Source organism: Phalacrocorax aristotelis, unplaced genomic scaffold (assembly GCF_949628215.1).
Source record: "Phalacrocorax aristotelis unplaced genomic scaffold, bGulAri2.1 scaffold_34, whole genome shotgun sequence".
NCBI lineage: Eukaryota > Metazoa > Chordata > Aves > Suliformes > Phalacrocoracidae > Phalacrocorax > Phalacrocorax aristotelis.
In genome coordinates this window covers 1036670-1056218 of record NW_027441361.1, presented here as the reverse complement: position 1 = coordinate 1056218, position 19549 = coordinate 1036670, and positions in this window count along the sequence as shown.

Below are 19549 nucleotides of genomic sequence, written 5' to 3'. Positions count from 1 at the left end.
CCTTTCTGTGAAGAAATTTTTCCTAAGATCCCAACTAAACCTTGTGCTCTAGACCCTTCACCAGCTTCGCTGCCCTTCTTTGGACACACTCAGCACCTCAGTGTCTTTCTCGTAGTGAGGGGCCCAAAACTGAACACAGGATTCGAGGTGCAGCCTCACCACTGCCGAGTAGAGGGGGACGATCACTGCCCTACTCCTGCTGGCCACACTATCTCTCATACAAGCCAGGATGCTGGTGGCCTTCCTGGCCACGCGGGCACACTGCCGGCTCATCCAGGTGGTTGGGGAAGGCATCAAACAGATCTGGCCCCAACACCGAGCCCTGGGGAACAGCACTCCTGACCGGCCACCAGCTGGATGCAGGTGCAGGCATAGGTTGGAAGAGGGGAAAAAAGAAAGTTGAGGGAACGCTCCTAAGCAATGGAGGGGATGATCTTACTGTTCAAAGACGAGAGCAGGAGCAATAAAATGACTGACAAGCGTTATACAGGTGACCCCACCATACATCGCTACAGCATGTCAGCAAGCATTGAAGGGAAAAATAGGGTTTATTTTAACAAGTCCCACAGAATTTCAGCACCCAGTTTTTCCTTTGAAATAAGCCCAAGAAGTTAGTCTATACAGATATTGAAGACTTTCAGGCTGTGGGTACGGAACAGCATTCATTGCTTGGATGCCAAAACCATTTCGTTTAGAATCACCAAACACGGGCATCAGGAACAAACCTTCATCAACACTGCCTTCTCTGGCTGCGCGGTTGGGAAAGGTTTCTATAGCCTGACAGCTGAGTAGTTTGGCCTTGCTGCCCTGCCCTCTCAAGGGAAAGGCTCCGCCCGCCAGATCCAACCTGTACTTTTCAACACAGAATGCCAAACGCTGCGGAAAAAATCACAGGCGAGAGAAAGGTCATTCTGAGAGAAAAGCAGACATTACACCTCAGTAGGAAAGAATGTCTATGTCTACTAGAACCTGCATATTGTACTGTATCTCTCCCAGGCACTTAATCTGCCGGCAAAGAGAAACTACAGCTGACAAGCAAGAGAACTAAGTGTCAAACCGTAACGGGTAAGTTTGGCTGTAAAAGCTTTGCACATTTTCAAAACTGAGCATTTCCCTCACATTATTGGTTCTAAATGTGTTTTGCAGAATTCCCTGCACCATCCCGGTTTCTTCACAAACCTACGTACTTAGCTAGAAAGGGAGATCTGAAATAATGCCATACATAGGCATGCAAAGCGCTTTGTTCCATGACTTGATCACAGAACTGATGAAGTTAGAGGAGTCACGGCCTTCCAGCAGCCAAAGCTCTCTTGCGAGGCATTATCTATAGGCACACACCGCTAGAGTGAAAGCCCATCCCTCGGGAGTAGCCATGAGAACTTCTTACTGAGTCACACTCTTCTCTCAAACCACGTCAGCTCCTGCCAGCTCCTCCTCTCACCTCCTCAGGGACTGATGGGTGAAATATGCCTCCCTTCCTTCACCAAGTGCAGCCAACAGCAAAACAACACAGCGGACATGGCATGCACGTGGGCAAGGCGTTTAGGATCACAAATCCCTACAGAGTCAGCAAACTACTTTGAGACCTACAGAAACTCCAGCAGGATTGTGTGGAACCTCTGAGACCACCATTCGCTAAGCAAGCATTGACTGAAATACTGTCTTTCCAAATACAGCACTTGGTCAAATGATCTACCCTACAACACATGGGCGTGTGGATTGTGGACAAAGAGCAGCTCTACAATTAAAAACCAACCAAACAAAACCAAAAGCTAAGCAGCTAAAAATCTCCAAAAACCTACCAGAAAATAAAAAAATTGATTGTACCTCATTCTACCCAAGTTTCCTAAAGTTTCAGAGCTCTAGAAGGAACTGGCATGAGCTGGCACGAGACAATCCATTCTCGTATGACCTGATATGTTACATTTAACTCACCTACTCTGAGAACAGGCAAGCTTTCTCTTAACCATTCTAGGAAATACTGCTAATAAATATCAAGGCTGTAGAGCACAGATCCTCTCCTACTGCACCTCAACAGGAAAGACATGCTCTGAATTAAGATTACTTTCCCATCAAAAAGATTTTGCAAGGGTTTCAGGCATAACACTGAATAAAATTATACATTCTAAAAACGCGTCTTCTATCTGTTAGATAACAGAGAGGTAAGGCTACTTCATCTCTATTTTAAACACAACCTCTTTGGAGCCACTTCTAAAAATTTACATATACTTTTTTGACCAAATCAGACTACTCTTTACTGTATTTGCGTATTTTGCTGGCTTCAAGAGCAGAGTTCATAGGTAACGCAGCCAAAAAGTAGAAAGAGTTCTCTCTAGAGCTACTAAGTTTCAGGACCAGCACCGAAGAGACCCTGCAGGTGAGCGTCATGTGAAGTCCTGCTGACAGAGCTCAAAGGGAAAGCAAGAATTTAAACCTGAAGACTGGAACAGAATAAAGCTGTACGCCCGTGTTTTAAGGAAGGGAGACAGACAGAACCTTATTCAATTCTGCAGTTTGGTTAAACAGAGCTACTCAAAGCCCTGTCTTCTCTTCCTACATGCCATTCACTTGGTGTTTAAATGAAGAATCATTTTATTTGTAAAAGCTGCTGCCTCTTCAGGAACTGAACTTATACGGGCTCTTTGCAGACGGCCCTGGCTGGAACACACGACACGGCGGTATGAAATTGTACGACTTCTTTTCAAAAAGTATGGACAAAGGCCGTGCCCAGGAAGACTCAGCAAAAGATTCTTTCTTTTTAAGTCATCTCTGAATTGTCATGGTCAATATTCCCCCTGCCAACTTCACTGATACTCCCTTAGGGAAAAGGACTCTTTCCAGCCTTTCACGGACGTGCACGTCTTACCTCGTACATGACTTGTCCTGAAGCCAAGCGCCTCCTGTCTGCGAACGCTAACTGCAACAGATGTAAACTCACGGCATCGCCTTCACTGGAAAAGGTATAAATGATGACATTTGGTTACAAAGCTGCTTTATAGTCCTCGTTACCCTTTCCTTAGATCTAGGCTGAGGTTTCCTTAATAGCATTGTCTGGCTCAAAAGAAAAACAGCCCTTCCCAAAACCTGAGAATTGGTCACATTTAGCCACCAAACCACAAAGGAGGAAATTTGGACACTAACAGCTTCTGGGGCAAAGGCTACCCATACAATCTGGAAGCTTCAAGGTGTTCTATGGAATAAAAATGGTTGGGAACAGTTCTTCACATTGAAGAGCTCGCAATCAAAACTGCTTTACAGTCAAACTGATAAAGATTGCCACTCCATGAGCAGCCGAGCTGAGTAAATAGCTTGCTGATGCGGAAGGGGGCAGATCTTTCTCCCCTTCCCTTCCCACCAAAGCTCCAGTCCCGCCCCTGCACACACGGCACCTTCCACACCCTCGTTTCAGTCATTAGCCCAGCAGGAAACCACCGACTTGGCTGCTGAACACCTTCCCTGCCAGCCGAGCTGAGCTGGCTCACCAAGGCTCAGGCTGGCACCAGGGAACCGGCCATGCTGTCACCTCCTCCTTTAGGGGCAGCAGGCTGGTGGATCCGCACCTTTAGTGCTCTGGAGCTGCAGCCTCCACTGCGCTCCATGGTATCTTAACACCACGGTGTGAATATCAAGCAAACCATGAAGCAGTCATCAGGAAACAAAGGAAGCCATTTAAGAATGCCAGCACAGAAATAGAGCCACTGTCGCTTTGCTGCCTTTCAGCAGGGAGGAACTAGTAGGTCCCTCTTCATCCCTGTTACATCCTGTACAAATCGCACCGTCAGCTCCTTCCATACCGGAGAGAATCTCCTGCACGGCTAATTCAACAAAACAAATACATGTGGGTGAACTCTAGGTGAACAAATACTCAAAAAAAAAAGAAAAATCAGTGGCCAATAGTAAGCTTTTATTCACCTTTCTTGCGTCGACTGAACAGCCCACAAGTAGCAACAGTTGCGAGGATCATGCTCAGGCTCTTGAAAAGTAACGGCGCAGACAGGAATCCTTCCTCCTTCAAGCTGACAGTGGTGCCTGCAGGGTTAAAAAAACCAAAGAAAGCAGGTGAGCCTGGTGGCCCTGCCTGTTTGTAGAAGGGGAGAAGCATCTTCTGAGCAAAGAGCCCCTGACGTGCTTCTCCTCAAGGCACAGAAGGTCACACTCCCGTCTCAAACAAGGGAGTCACGGGAGCGACTGCTTTTGATGCAACAGCCACGAGGTGAGGAAATTACTGTCCATCACGGGCAATAACCTGGCTTTATCTCCTCCTCTGCCTGCGGCGCAGGAACATGAAAGATTCCTTCAGCTGCCAGGCAAAAGATTCTTCCTACTCTTGTCGCCTGCTTCAATATTGAACTGAAAATGCAGCCTCTCTTCTGCACAAGCTGAAAACAGTGCCAAACACCAGTAGTGTCTTGTTTCTTTACTTGGACTATCTAAAGCATTTCTCCTCCAGACTTCTGAACCTTCTTTGCACCTTCACAATCTATTCTTGCCACCTCACTATCCCTCCACTCTCTATTCATGCCGCCAATAGTTCCCGGTGAGTCACTGCAGATTTGCTTAAGTGAATCCCGATCTGAATTGGGTCAGATATTCCAGGGGGGATTGCTCTTTGGCAGAGCTGAAATCATCTCCCTAATTTCTCTGTTGCTTATCCCTTGACACAACCCTTATTCCACCTCCAAGTGTTCCAAGCAGACTTTCATTCCCATGCATCGCTGCCTTGGAATGGGTCAGTCCCCTCTTTTGGTCGAGGCTGAAATGTGGGAGAGAATGTCTTTTCAGCCACAGATCAGCTCTTGAGCTTTCATGTCTCACTCCTTTCAACCTGGACGCTTTAAAGAATATTATCACCACAATCCCATCATTAACATACTTCAGCCTTTCAATGGGTGCCCTCATTGCAGGAGCTGGTTCTGAGAAATAATGTCTACAATCTCTTTCATTGAAACACACACATTTCCTGCTGTCACTGAATACTGCTGGTGGAACAAACTGCCTTATGGAAAGCAGCTCTCTCACGCCCTAACTGCTTGACAGAACCCAGAGAAGGGAGCTTTCCGCAGTTCCTCAGCCCACAGGCACAATAAGGAGAACAATCCCAGCCCGCTGGGGAGAAGGCGGCCCACTGAATCCAGGTATGGCTCAATGGTTACTTCAGAAGGGGATTCCTAAACACTCCAAGATTACACTCCACATTTCCCTCCCTGAAAAAGGGCTCTTTAAATTAACAGACTTCCTCCTCAAGCAGAGCCTTGAGAGCCCTGCACCTCCAGGCGTGACCAAGTGCAAAGGCCGACTTACTCCCGCTGCAGAGTTTTCATATTCCACAGTGACAGGGAGCCATCGGAAAAACCCACGGCGAGCTGGTTGCTTCTGCTGATGTAGCACAGGGTCGATATTGCTGTTCCTGAAGAACACTGTAACTGAAGGCAGAGATGTCTCCCTGCTCTGGTCACGGTTGCTCTTCCTTGTGAAACGCCAGCAGCAGCTCTAGTGACAACTGCTAGACCTGCACGCACAAAACCACACAATAAAGGAATGCGTTATGCCATTCAGGTTGCATTTGAAACACTGACGTGACAACATGTATGATCTAATTCTACCACCCCCGGCAAAATACCCATTGATGCAATACTTTGTCTGCTCTTCCCATTTTGTACGCATTCAGAGCACATAGGAACTCTCTGACTGGACAGGTATCCTCGCTCCTATTTCAAAACCAGGTGAAAGCGAAACCTCCATAGACAAATTCTTCCTGGGCTCTGCACATCAGGAGTTTGGGCCTCATGGTGAAGCTACTTGAAGTGACACCAGCTCCCGAGGCCACTCTTGTAAGAGCAAAAACAGCGTATGCAATCCGAGTACACCAAGTACAGGTTCCGTTTGGTCAAATGCAGGGATTTTGGTAAGGCATATTTACTTTAAAAAACAAGCCTAAACTTTGCCCCAAGTCAATGAACAGAAGCAGAAGAACATTCCCAGGAAATAGGGCACGTCCGACACACCTTCCTGTCAGGCAGCTGCACCGACTCGGATGGTCAAATTCCTACCCCTCACTGGCGAGAGTCACCGTGACAGAGGGACCCTGGTGGGAGGGGGTATTTGTAACCTTAGGAGGAGTATGAAGCCACTCCCATTTTTAATCCATTCAGGACTAGACGATGTCAAACCGCCACCTGTAATCAGCAGCCATACACGTCTGCACAGCAGTAGCTTCAAAGTGGGATGCGTGTTGTTGATTTAAAAGACACAAGTTTTCTTACTTTTCCGTTCAAGTTTAGAAACCGCAAGCTCACCCGATGGTTCATTCTCCCTCTGACTGCAAGAGAGATCATCCAAACCAAGGTCCACCACAAGCAGATGACCAACATCTGTCGCCACCGCTGCCACGCCACAAAACCCTTGCAGAGCCTGGTGCAGGTGCCAAGGCCTCACGCTGGCTCCTCCGGGGTTAGTTATGGGCTCTACAGCAGTTACCTACAGGAAAACTACAAGTTAGTATTTAAGCTCTTTGACAAGCTTTGATAGAAATCACTCAAAAGTGAAACCAGAACCAGCCCATCAGAAGCAAGAAAGTAAATACAGGTTTCTCAGACTTAAAAACACAGCATTGATCCCAATTATATCCAGACAAAACAAACAAACAAACCAACCCCCAAAAATGTCCGGTACAAAAATCCGTTACTGCCTTCCGTTTACTGGGTTTCCTGCAGGGATTTCGCTGAGCTCACTCCAACTGCAATGGTGCAGTCTATTATCACAGCTTACCAAGTTCCATTTTCTACTTAGAAACCATTAACTCGAAGACAACACAGAAAATCCGTTAAATGCAAGAAACTTGACCGTATTTAAGGGACTGGAGTAAGAAAGACCAAACTCACTCTCGCTCTCCCACGGCCCCCAGCCCGTCAGCACTGGGATACAGCCCACGCCTTCTTTGCCAAACAGGTATTAGGGCAAATCTCGGCTCTCAGTCAGACGCGGCAGCGGCCAAGTTGCAGGGGAGACACACCGCTGCCACGGCAATGGAGTATTGTTACAGATAGTGGAAGGGAGATACCAGCTTAGGAAAAGTTACACCAGTCCTCATTTAGAATCAAAAGAGCAACCAGGGAAAGCAGAAAAGTTTTCAGTGCCGAAACAGCGGCAAAAAGCCCAGCAGCTGGTTCGCCAAAAGCCAGCTCCCGCTGAGGAGAAGCGCACGCTGCTCTGTAACACGCGGAGCCGCCTGCCAGCAGCTTTAGTACAAGGCCCTGATGAAGACAGACCTTTCAGCACCTGCAGCCCCTCCCGGGACGGCCCTGACTGCTCCAGCAGAGACACCAGCACGTGAGGGCTCCTGCACTAAGGCTCCACAACAAAAGAACACGGGCTGCCCTTCAGCCTCCTTGCATAATGTCACACAGTGACACCAGGGAGCTTTACATCAACACCAACCTGTTACACGACAATGGAACAGAGCAGTGAGCACCACAAGGATTCCTTTTTTTATATATATTGGTTTTTCTCCCCAGAGGTGGGGAAAAATTGACCAAACCTCCAAGCCCCAAAGTTCTCTCCTCTCCCGTATCAAGCACTTGCTGTGACTGCGCTGCCTGGCAATCTGCTACAGAATTTACCTTTCCTTTGGGCCACTCGAATTCTACTCCTAGAAGTGCCCGCAGTAATTGAGACAACTTTATATTGTTTCACACTTCCTGGAAATCAGATGAAATCTCCAATCTTCTCAGCTACTCAAAGCACCACCAAAAGTGCGTTGATTATTCGAATTCTTGCTGCTCCAAGCCTTGATGACTCTCAGGAGGAAAGCAGAAACACTGCACATATCGTGCTGCAGAATCAGCCAAAGTTCCCGTGTTGCTGTTATCTTTTTTTCTTTTAAGGTCTCGTTTTGTTGTTGTACAACTGGCCCCAAATCCACCTTTTCCACCTTTGCATACAGGTTCCCAGTTTTAACGCTTCAGTTTTCCCTGTAGAAGCTCCTGGAACTGCCTATTTTCCCACGGCACCAGGCACTCGCTTTGCACACTCTCCTACACTGCTGCCAGCTCATTCTGGGAACGAACACAGAAATCCTGTCTCAGCTCCCTCACTCTGAAAGCTGCCCTTCTGCCTCACACAAACCAGGAAGAGTGGGGAAAATACCATTCCAGAGCTCTGAAACATGCAACCATTATAAACCAATTTAATACCATTAATATTTTCAATTCGGGTTTGCTTTTACAAGTCTGAATGGCTGCACGTCTATGTCAGCACACAGCTTGCCTTTCCATCTCAAACGCTGAGATTTATCAGGACGATCGGCAAACCCACACAGCGGAGCACCAACCCAGCTCAGCTCGTTAGAAATCACCACCACACAAACGCGCACTGCCAGCAATCACACTGTAGCGCTACAGACAAACAAACCCCGCCTGGATTCTAGCAAGTCAAACCCAATCACGCTCTGGAAAGCTGAGTAATACGGAAGTATTTATCTGTCGCAGATTCTAAGGTGGTAAAGATAGAGTGAACCTTGATGTTCCATTACCTTAAGGTGACTCTTGTCTACATTCAGATAAGGAGCCGAGGGGAAAGGACGTCATTTGAGTTTATGGGTTAGAGAAGGCAGGGAAAATTAGCAACATTACACCAGAGTATCCCACCCGCACAAGCACCATATGCAATAAGCAGAGGTTCAAGGGCTTCAGGCTGAAAGTCGGTCTGTAACCACCTGCCAGGTAACGCAGTGAAGCCTGTTTTTTCCCATCCTAAGTCAACAGAAAAATGTGCTTTGCTCTAAAGTCACCTGCTTGCTAGTCCCAGACTCCTGGGAATGTGCCGAAGTCAGCTACAGCACAGCCATGGAAGTCTGAGATATTTTAAAGACAGTATTTCTGACATAATGAACCATTCAGGACATGTATGTTACCAACACTTGAAAGGCAGGGTGAGGACGAGGTCTTTGTCACTCTGGCTAAAAAAAAAGGTAGTTTTCAAGGCCTTTTTGTCAAAGTGGAGAATTAGGTAACTACGTGCTCTACTGTAAAACCAGAAAACTTGTTTGACTCTCTCAGCAAACTCAAAGGATAACGGTACCGTTAACCCCACGATTTCACATCAAGGTGCTCTCGACTGGACACTCTGCAGTGACAGTATGATGACACAATAGAGAAAATGGACGTCCTAGCAAAGAGACGCTCCAAAGCTGCTCCTGAAACAGCGTTATGCAGCACCTGACAACGTTTCCCCCATTAAAAAGGACCTACCCTTCCTGGCAGAACTACTGCTGTAACCACGCTTGATGTTCCAAGGTCGTACAGGCAGAGAACACTTCCCTCTGCTTCTCTCAAGCCAACCAGCAGCCCCGTTCCCGTCTGCCAGGAAACCTCCTTCACCACGCGGATGGTGGGAGGCTGCTCACGGGCTCCACTGAAACGGTGTGCAGAGAGCCGCTCTCCCGTCACAGCGCTCACGACCTCCAGCTGAGGGCCACACGCCAGCCAGGCCAGCCCATCTCTCCCTGGAAGAAGAGAAAAGGCTGGCTAAAGCAAACTCCCAAGAGAGGGTTGAAAACAACGGGAAAATCACAATCACTGCCCCTTTGCTTCAACAGAAGTACCTCACAGAGCAAGAGAGGCTTACCCAATTCCGGTCGATTATTGAAAATCACCCACTGAATCCTCAACCAATGCATCGTAAAATGAACCACCTTATTATTTTGCATTTGGACTTGTCATTCCTGCGCTGAAGAGTTCTGGTTGTTTGGGATAAAGATTACAATAGATTGGTCTCTAGTCTTTATACCATATTCAGCTTGGTTTTGCTAGAAATCATCTAAATACATAGGAGAATACAACTCCTAAAGCATATACTTCAAATATGGCAAAATCTCAGCCAATTCTTTTCTAGTTTACTAACTTTGCTTGACACACGCCTACTTTGGGCAGGGATTTGGACTTCAACAAGGAATTACCTTAAAATGGGCACTGCGGGAGCCAATTTCAACTTTTACACACGCTGATCACAGAGAGAAGTTAGCACATTTAGTTTCACTGAACTACTTCCAACACAAAGGGAGTATTAACTCAACTACTGCACTTACAGTCACACAGAGAGATCCTACATGGTCTTCACAGGCGCCCGGACACCCAGGCAGGCCCCCAGCGCTACCTTCAGATCACCGACAAAGTCAGCTACCTCATCTGCTCAGCCGCTCTCAGCAGCTCTCCCGGGACACTCCTCTGCGTCCCATTAAATACTCTGCAAACCTGGCTGCAGCGCCTAACAGGGCTTTCCTCTTCCTTCTGTTTTTAGTCAGGCTAGGAAAGAAAAAGCAGGGGGGGTTGCCTCTCTAACACTGTGGAAGAACTAGTTCTGCACGGGATGTTATGATGGTACAAATAAATACAGCCCAAAACCACACCAGGACTTTTTTGAAAACTGCCTTTCCTTCAATTAGAAGTTGAGGAGGGCTCACGGACTTGCCCGTGTTATTTTAATAGCTCAAGACTGGCGCAGGCTGTTGTCCTTTCAAAGTTTAACTCTACTAATGTTTTAATGTTAACATTTTTCATCATTTTGTCATAGTTCATCCTTTCTGTTCTCTCAAAACCTGACGCGCCTGAGCAGCACCAACCTGACACAGCTGATACTGTGACCCCGTGCCTCAGGTCACCTCCAGGCAGTAACAACTTCACAGCAAGACCCAATTTCAAGGAAAAGGCTCACCTCTGGAAAACCACCCACGCAGCACAGAACCTCGGGTGAGCTCATCTTCCCCAAGAGCCTGAATGGTCACCTCGGGAAACTGCAGCAGGCTGCTCGTTACCTGAGCCGCGAGGTCTCGCATTCTTCACTGTGAATAGAGAAAAAAATGCAAAAAGAGGCTCCTGACAGCCATCGACATTTTTGAGATTGACAGAACTTTCATCCCTTTGCCGTGAATAATCTCCCGTCCACCTCCTGCGGCTCTTTTCCTTAACAAAAGGGCACTCAGGACAGGTTTGGATCTCACAGCAGAGCAAAAGGAGAATCCTTTGCTTTTCTGATGCCTACGAGATCACCAACAAAAAGGGACGCAGGGGTATTGACAGGATAAACAACACGGGGAAAAAGCCCAAGACACTGGAGTCAAGTCAAGCAAGGCGGCACGAGTCAGAGACCGAGTTTTGCATTAAAAAGCTCCAGAAAATAAATAAGAAAGAACAAGTTGAGAAATTACATGTTTGAGCAGAATCACATCCAGCCAAGTCAGTGTTCTGGGATGTCACCGTTGACTGACATGTAGTACATGAAAGTCAGATTCAAAGGCCAACAATGTTACGGGCTTACTGAAGGAAAAGCTAAAGATACGGTCAGTCGCAGCTGAAGACGTGATGTCACAAACCAGGTTCACTTCAGTGCCACCAAAAGAGAGGCCTTGCTGCTGCCCCCCTCTCTCCATCTGCTCCTTCCTTCTGCTCCTGTATCCCTGTGCCTTCCCTTGCCCTGACCTGCACACGTTTTAGAGCTCCTTAGGAGCCACATTAACTCCCCAAGCAGACAGGGAACGCACCCACAAGAGCAGAGAGTTTCCCACCAGCTTAGAGAGTGAAACGGGGTTGCAGAGAGAGCCAGCAAGCATAAAAGCTGGCACAAGGAAGGAGGCAGGACACTGCACCGGGGAGAAGGAGAGGGGATTTGCCCATCTCCATTCTGTGGCCGTAAGCCGTCCTGCTAGCTCATGCACGTGTGAAACCACACACTCACTTTGCAAGGAGAGCTGCAAGAAACCCCTTTGCTTTTAGAAAGGGCAGCACCCAAGGCACTCTCAGTCAACTCTGGACTCCCTCGTGCACGTAGAGGCTCACTCTCGCACGGAGGGAGGCTGAGGCTGACGGGCATTATTCTTTCACTCAGCCAGATGTGGAAGCTAAAGTGATCTCAGGGAAGTGTTAGTTACTTGGTGGTCAGAGAAGGGACACCATTGCCTGACACTGCTCGGGTCACATTGTCTAAGGAAAGAGGACAAAGAGTGGGAAGAAGCCAAAGAAGAAGAAATGGAAGAAAAACTATGCTCTGTTGAGAAAAACAGCATCCGCTTTGTTGAACAGCAGGGAAAGATCACAATTATAGAGCTTTCTGAATTACTATTAATGACTGGTTCAGTGACATTTTCCCCAGAAATACAGCCCCCAACAGCCCCGATCCCGTATCTGATGCAGACCACAGATTTCATTTCCCTTTACATGAAAAAACCCAAACCCAAGACACATCAGCGTTTGACACTAGAGCCACTTTACCCAGCTGCCTCCTATGGTTATTCTCCAACACGACTATTCCTGCATGCAGGAGCTGCAGTCCCTCTCCAACACGGCAAAGCTAGCAAAAGCTCCTCAGGTCACTCCTGAAAGTGTGCTCTGTTGCACACTGCTTGGCGTACCTGGACAGACGGGCGCAGGCGCCGAGTGTCTCAGGGCAGAGCACACACGCAGCCGTCCTGACAGAGGCAGAGCCCAGCGAAGACAACGTTCCCAGTGCTCCCACAGCGCTGGCCCCTCGCAGCACCGGTTCCAGAGTCACGGAGTCACAAGGGAGAGAAAGGCCTTCCGGAATCCCTGGGGGCAGCTGGTCCAGCCCCTGCGCAGGCAGGGTCACCCAGAGCAGGCTGCCCAGGGCCAGGGCCCGGCGGCTGCTGAACCCCCAGTGCTCAAACACACCCCTTGCAAACAGCCGCCCGACGAGGGGAACTGCGGAAACGTTGGCAGCCCACGCGACAGGCCCAGGGGTTTGGGGACTCGCTCCGACCAACTGAAGTATCCTCTCCTCCACACCAGTAAAACACCACCACACCAGCAGGGGCTTGTCACCATTCTTCCTCCAAAGCTCCGTCCGACGGCTCACTAGGCAGAAGACACAAAGTTAAGGGAAGCCTGATTAAGTTCGTTTCACTGCCTTAAACCAGCAAACCCCAGGCATGTGGATGCAGGAAAACGAGCTGAAGCAGGCAGGGAATGAGGAGCCGCCCTCAGCAGAGCAGGACACGGCACCGTGTGCCCAAACACAGGTGACAGCTGCCAGCCAAGGCTGACACAGCCACCCTGACTGACGGGCCTAAGGCGGCACTTGAACCACCGCGCTCAGCCCCACACCCCAGACGGGGGGTCAGCGGTGCCGACAGGATTAAGTCCTGACTGACTCCCGACAACAGACGCTGACGCTGACTGGTGCCAGCCAGCTGAGTCCGGGCAGGTGATGCTGGCCGACTGATGCTGGCCGACTCACTCTGGCCAACTGACGCACGGCTCGGGTCCTCCTTCTGCCATCGCACCTGGGCATCACCCCTGATGGAGCTGGGCGGGCAGAGGGGTCCCTGGCGCTGCCACTCATACCTGTCGGGCAGAGCTCGGGAAGCTGGAGAGGCCCCTGACTAGTAGAGGCGCTACTTAGCGACACGGAGCCGCTACTTAACAGCAGCTGAAACATCAGTGTGCCCTCAGCACTATGCCAGCGACGCTGAAGGGCATTAACTCTATCCCAGCTACAACCGGCACAGCTCTGAAGTTTTTAACCACCTCTCCCGTGGAGAAGAGTGTGGATGAAATGCCCAGCTCCCCGTTGGCTGCAGACCACAGGAAGGCACCAGAGATGGCTCTATAATTTTGTGTGAGGGAAAGGGCTGCGGACAAACCAAACGCGTTTGATATCTAATACTGTAATCACCTGCGCAGTTAGGCTCTCTTCTCAAACTCCTCCTTCCACCTGTCAAGAGGATTTAACTACATACGTAAAAAGGGAAAAAAGCTTCCTGCCTTTTTTCCCTTTAAGTGAGACAAGTCCTTTCCTATTCAGGCTCTGCTTAAGTCTTAAATAGAACTGGTGACAAAGTAATTCCCTGATCTCCTCTTTCTGCTTTCAGAAGATCAGATGTGATGTTTTGAAGTAACAACCATGGGAGCTGCACTTACATCCGTCACAGGAACTGCTTCCACAGCAGGCACTAACAGCGGCATCGGACATTGTATCTTCACAAATGAGACACAACAACTCATCTGGACTAGGATCACCAGAGCAGGATGAGGAGGAAGAAGAGGGCGATGGCTCCTCTGGCAAAAAGGGAGGCTTTTCCTTCTTTCCTCGCACAGAAGCTTCCCTGGAGGGGGAGAGGGCCTGGTGGGAGAGAAAAGTTTAAAGATGGGTCAAAGAAAACTCTTCCAAGCTTTGGATTTTATCAAAGGAAGAGAACAGGTGGAATTCTTCTCACTCCACATTCACCTTCTAAAACATAGGCCTTCAGATTAAACTACTCTTCTAGAGCCACAACACCAGAAGAGGGAGGGGGGAACAATTTTCCTGCTGCAGAACTCTCCCTTTCCTTTGATCAAGCAAGAAATTAGCTCAGACCAGAAAAATAACTTTTTGACAGCGAGAAATCAGGTGAAATGAATCCCACCTCTCCTTTGCCAGACGGCAAATGTACATTGCAGGCGCAGCACCAAGTTAGTCTCCGATCAAGTTAGTCTCTGAGTGATTACATTTTAGAAAGGGAAGGAGCCTGTGTTACAGCTTCTCCAGAAGGAGATCCATGGCAGCAAAACAGAAGTGCTACCAAGTGCAGTTTAAAACAGCCGCTCCTCTCAGCACACAGGAGTGTTTTCTTAATTTACAGCAACAGGAAAAGTTCTGTCTCTTCCACACACGGGAGTTCATAGAAGTCAGAGGGGGAGGACATCTCAGTCCAGCGGCAATTTCTTACGTTTTGCAAGGAGCCTTTGCAACATCAAACAGAACCAAAACGACCTCTCAAAGAGAACAACTCCGCTACAAACACCACCAAAATGCTTTGCAGAAATACACGTTCTTAGCACAGCACAGGTTTAACCAGCTTCCAGGGGCATGAACACGGGGACCACCCTACTGCGACGTTAGACAGTGTCACAGATTTTAAGATTAAGACGCAGTGACAGTGCTTCCTCCCCCGTAACTGCAGGCGCTGGCCAGTTCGGTTGCATTGCCACTCACACTTGTGCGCGTGGTTTCTCTTGTTCACTGCTCGGTCAGTCCAATTCATTCCATACTTACGCAGGAAGAGCTGGCATCGCGTATTTCCCACTGCTTGTCAGCACAGCACCCTTTGGGTTGGGATCTTTCACCTCCACCATGGAACTCCACGGAATTCCTGTGCTCTTTCTATCTCTGGGAACAGGCTCAAAGGTTTTGTCCTGCTAAGAAAAGAGGTGCAGACTTATCTCGTCTGAAGAACCACGTTTAAAATGACATTTCCATGAGTATTTGAAGCAGCAAAAGCCTCTCATCCTCTCATTTTACCCAGCATAAGTGTTGCTCAACTAAAATACTCCTTTGCCTCAGTGAATAGAGCCGGGATGTTCCAAAGGCTTGGGCAGGGTTTTGAACTCACTCGACATTCTTTGGCTTAACTTCAGGTTCCCTAAGGGCGAAACACCCCTCAGCTCACCATCCACTCAGAGAAGGGGCACAAACCCGCTCCTCCTCCAAAGCGCAGTGCAGAGTGAGAGCTTAATTCCCTGCTCTGGATCCGTCCCTGGGGAAACTCCTATTTGCCACCTGGGTACGAAGGTTGGATTCATGCCTCACGCACACACCTTCAGTGAGTAACGTTCAATGGCATGAATACTCAGCCAGAGGCTTGGGCAATTAAAACACGCAACTATTCAATAGGTGGGGTCAGCAGCAACAGCTTGGTTTTATACGAAATACTAAAAACTGTGAACCGTCATTAAAGGACTTGAAAACTGAAAAAATTTCCAGCAATATTGAAATACATAAAAATATGCAAGCAAGCTCTCAGAGGGCAATTGATGGACTTATTTAACGTCTATGACCTGGAAAAAAGAGCGTTTCACGTTTATAACTCCAGGTGTCCCTTGAATCCTGAAGGGCTTTGCAACACTGCCTTAGAACCTCTCGATTTCAGTTTTACTGAAATAAACTCAGCAGTGTTTCTTGAGAGCTCAGGCTCAAGTGCAGCTTTACCACAAGGAAAAAGGGTAACTGTCCTCTTTCTCCTTTTCCAGCCTATTGAATTATATCATGCCCCCAGCCCCAGGTAAGCTTACGCTAGGAAAACATTATCAGAGAGACACGTGACTCACTGCTTATCGTCTCCTCAGTTGTTCAAAAGCGCAGAATCAAATCTCACAGTCGGCACGGAGGGACGGACCGCGCGGAGGGACGGACCGCGGGGAGGGACGGACCGTGTGGAAGGACGGACCGCACGGATGGAGGGACCCCGTGGAAGGAGGGACCGCGCGAAGGGACGGACCGCAGAGAAGGACTGACCGCAGAGAAGGACGGACCGCGCGGAGGGACGGACCGCAGAGAAGGACGGACCGCGCGGAGGGACGGACCCCGCGGAAGGACGGACCGCCCCAGACCCGCGGCGGTAGGTATTACAACACTCTGGTGTCGCTCTCGTTTTGTCTCTCCCCCCTTTCTCCCTTTTTTCTCTCTTTCTCTGCTTTTCTCTCGCGTCTCCATCGCTGGCCAAATGAAGGGACTTGGCACTTGGATTCCGTTTTGAGTCTTAGTTCTGTTCCCGAGAATGTAGAAGGAACGTGGCCACGGCAACACGTTGGAGTCAGTCAGAAGTTAAGCCCAGCCGCCCCCAACCTCCCAGAATTCCCTGAGGTCGGTTGGAAAGCAAGGGGGTTTAACCTCTGCCAAATTGTTCAGCCCGACAGTGGATCGTGACAGACTGGTAGGAGTGTTACCGAAAAACGTGGTAAAATCAGAAACAACTCTTTAACAGCAATTTAGTATTAAAGAGCAGGCATTCTTTATTCACAGCGCCGGATGCACGCGGGATCGCTGCTCCTAACGTGCGTACCTTACGCACCTTTCCCGTACAATTTATAGATCAAAAAATTACATATTCATAGATATTCATTATTGTCCTTTCTACCAATCAGCACAAACTTGCTCGTTCCATATGTAAATTACTGCGCAGACTCAGTTATCCTCTTTGTTGTTCTCTTTTGAGTAGGTGGTATTACTTGGGTCGGTGGTGGTCCGTGAGTCGGTGGTCGCGATCTCCCCCTGTCGGAATTACCTTTTACCTACTTGGCTCTTAATCTTGGCAGTCCTGGCCAGTTTTCTCAGTCCGCTACACGAAACCACATTTTGTCATCCTTTTCTGACAGAAGCACATTGTCTATTGTTTCGTTCACATTAATGATTACCGAGGGACTAAAACGCAGATCAAAGAATACACTGATTGGTATACTCCATGTCCCCAGACTTAACGTCCAGTTGGATAAGGCTGTACAAGGAGTATAGCAACATCTATGGTTGGTTAATTCGATCGCTCTGGTTACAGGAGCAGCAACAAAGAGGTGGTTTTAGCAGTTTTTCTCCAGCAGGTATGCCCTGCTGCAAGGTCTGGCCTATCGGCCCAAGGACTGGACTAGAAGCAAATAAAGAGGAAGCCGTCAGCTGCTTCCGTTTGCAAGAAATACCAAGTCAACAATTGCTAAGTTCTTCCTGTTCATATCTCAGGGTCCTTTAGAGAGCTTGACATCTCCGCATGATTCCCGCGAGGCTTTGGCTACCACGCGTGCTGTGTCCCACAGCCTCGCAGTTAAATTCCCCTTCCTGCGCTGCAGCTGCTTCGTGCAGTGGCCATAAGCTGCTCTGTTCCTCCTGCGTTTTGCTGGCGAGACGGCTGTACGAGGGCGATGCTGGCGGCACACACCGGCTACGGGGCTGCTCCAGTCCTCCTCTACACCCTTCCCTGTTCCCTCTTGCTCCTTCTAGCAAGAGGTTGTAAAAGTAGCAAGTCACTTGAGCAACTCTTCTCTAGCATGCAAGTCCTGTCAAACCAGTAACATGATACACCTTAAAGTCTCTGTTCCTTTATGGATTATAGAGGTGTGACAGAACACCAGCAACACCACCATCACCACCCCCAGCCACGGCAAAAAAGATGACATTTCTTTACAGCCAGCCACCAGATGAGCCGGTAACAGGAGTGTGTGCCACTGGGTCGCTGAGGCCAGCAGGGACTGGGGTCCATTTCTGAGCAACGCTGTCCTGTATAGAAACAAACCCGTTCCTGCTTTTCAAAAGCTTTCAATATTAGACATGAATGAACTGGTCAGTAAGATACCTAAAAAAGAGGTTTTCAAAAAAGAGGATTTCAAAAACATTATTTTAGCAAATGGATTCATGAGCAGAGGGACCACAGAGACCTTTCACGCTTCTACAAAAGCAGGTCTTATATAAAAATCACAAGCAAAACAAGGTGAAATTAAAATGGAAAAAAAAATGAAATAAGAGAAAGAAAATGGATTGGGGGGCAGTGAAGACAAAGTATTGTCTAATCCTTTTGTTATTTAGCTGTATAAATATTGATTGTGCTGACAGGTTGCTGACAGTTTTTGGGGGGTGTGCCTGGGTCTGCTGGTTGCTGCCAATTTTGGGGGAAACTTGAGGATTTGGGGGTGTTGCTGTGTCAGGTGCATGCTGCTAGGTCTGGTGGGAGCAGCCAGGTGTGGGGTGCGTCTGGATTTAGGGTTTGTTCCTGGACTGGGGCAATGCTACCAGGTCTAAGGGTTATTTTGGGTTTGGCGGCTGCCGCTGGGTTGACGGCAGCCTCTGTTCCAGTGGACACAAACCCTGTCCCTGCAGCAGTGCCAGCAGTGCGTCTCGTAAGGCGCTGGGCACTGCTGTGGTCACGCTGCGCTCTCTGGCTGGTTGTTTCAGCAGGTCGGCTGCACGGCTGGCCTCCCTTGAGAGGCGCTGGGGTGCCACCCTCAGGTGGATTTCACTTGCTGTGTTTGAGGTGAAACTGTGTCCCTCATGTTCAGAGTGCTTTAGGATAGCACACACCATGCCGGCTGCTCCGCCTTGGTAGTAAACAGTGTGTTTCTGTTTGTGGATTTGTTGCGCCGTTCCTTCTTTTGAATCTCTGATGCGGATCACTCGGGGCCATTGGTGGAGGCTGATTTTTGCACCATGCCTGCTGTGTTGCTTGTCAGTGGTGCAGGAGGGGAGCCAGGCAGCGCTGCTCCACTGCTGCCCCACTGCTGCCCCACTGCTGCTTGCTGGGGTAGCCGTGGAGGAAAGAGGCTTTAGGAAGTCCCTTCCTAAGTCCAGCGGAAGCTGAAGAGGTTTTCTGCCAGTGGAGTTCCTGCTCTGTATGAGGTTGCTGCCAGGCACTGACTTTGTGCAGCCTGCGCTCCTGTTGACTTGCTGCTCTGTGTCACAAAGGGGTTTGTCAGGCAACTGTCTGGTGAACAAGGCTTCCGTGGTGCTTCGCTGTCTGGATATTCCAAAATAGGAGAGGGGCGCAGGTTAACATTTTTGAGGTGAGTTGAGCTTTTTAAGTTTTGGAGCTGACCGATCCAACAGAGTTGTGCTTAGGAAACCACAAATCTGGTATTTGAGGGCTTGTTGCACCCAGAAATCAAGCAGGCTGCATCAGTGTGACTCTAGGGATTGTTCTGCACAACGAAAGCTAAAGCGAGGCATACGTCACTAAAGGCGGCTGTGGGTTAGGCTAGATGAGCCACATCTACAAGCCTTCCCACCTCAGCATCTTCTGTGGTGT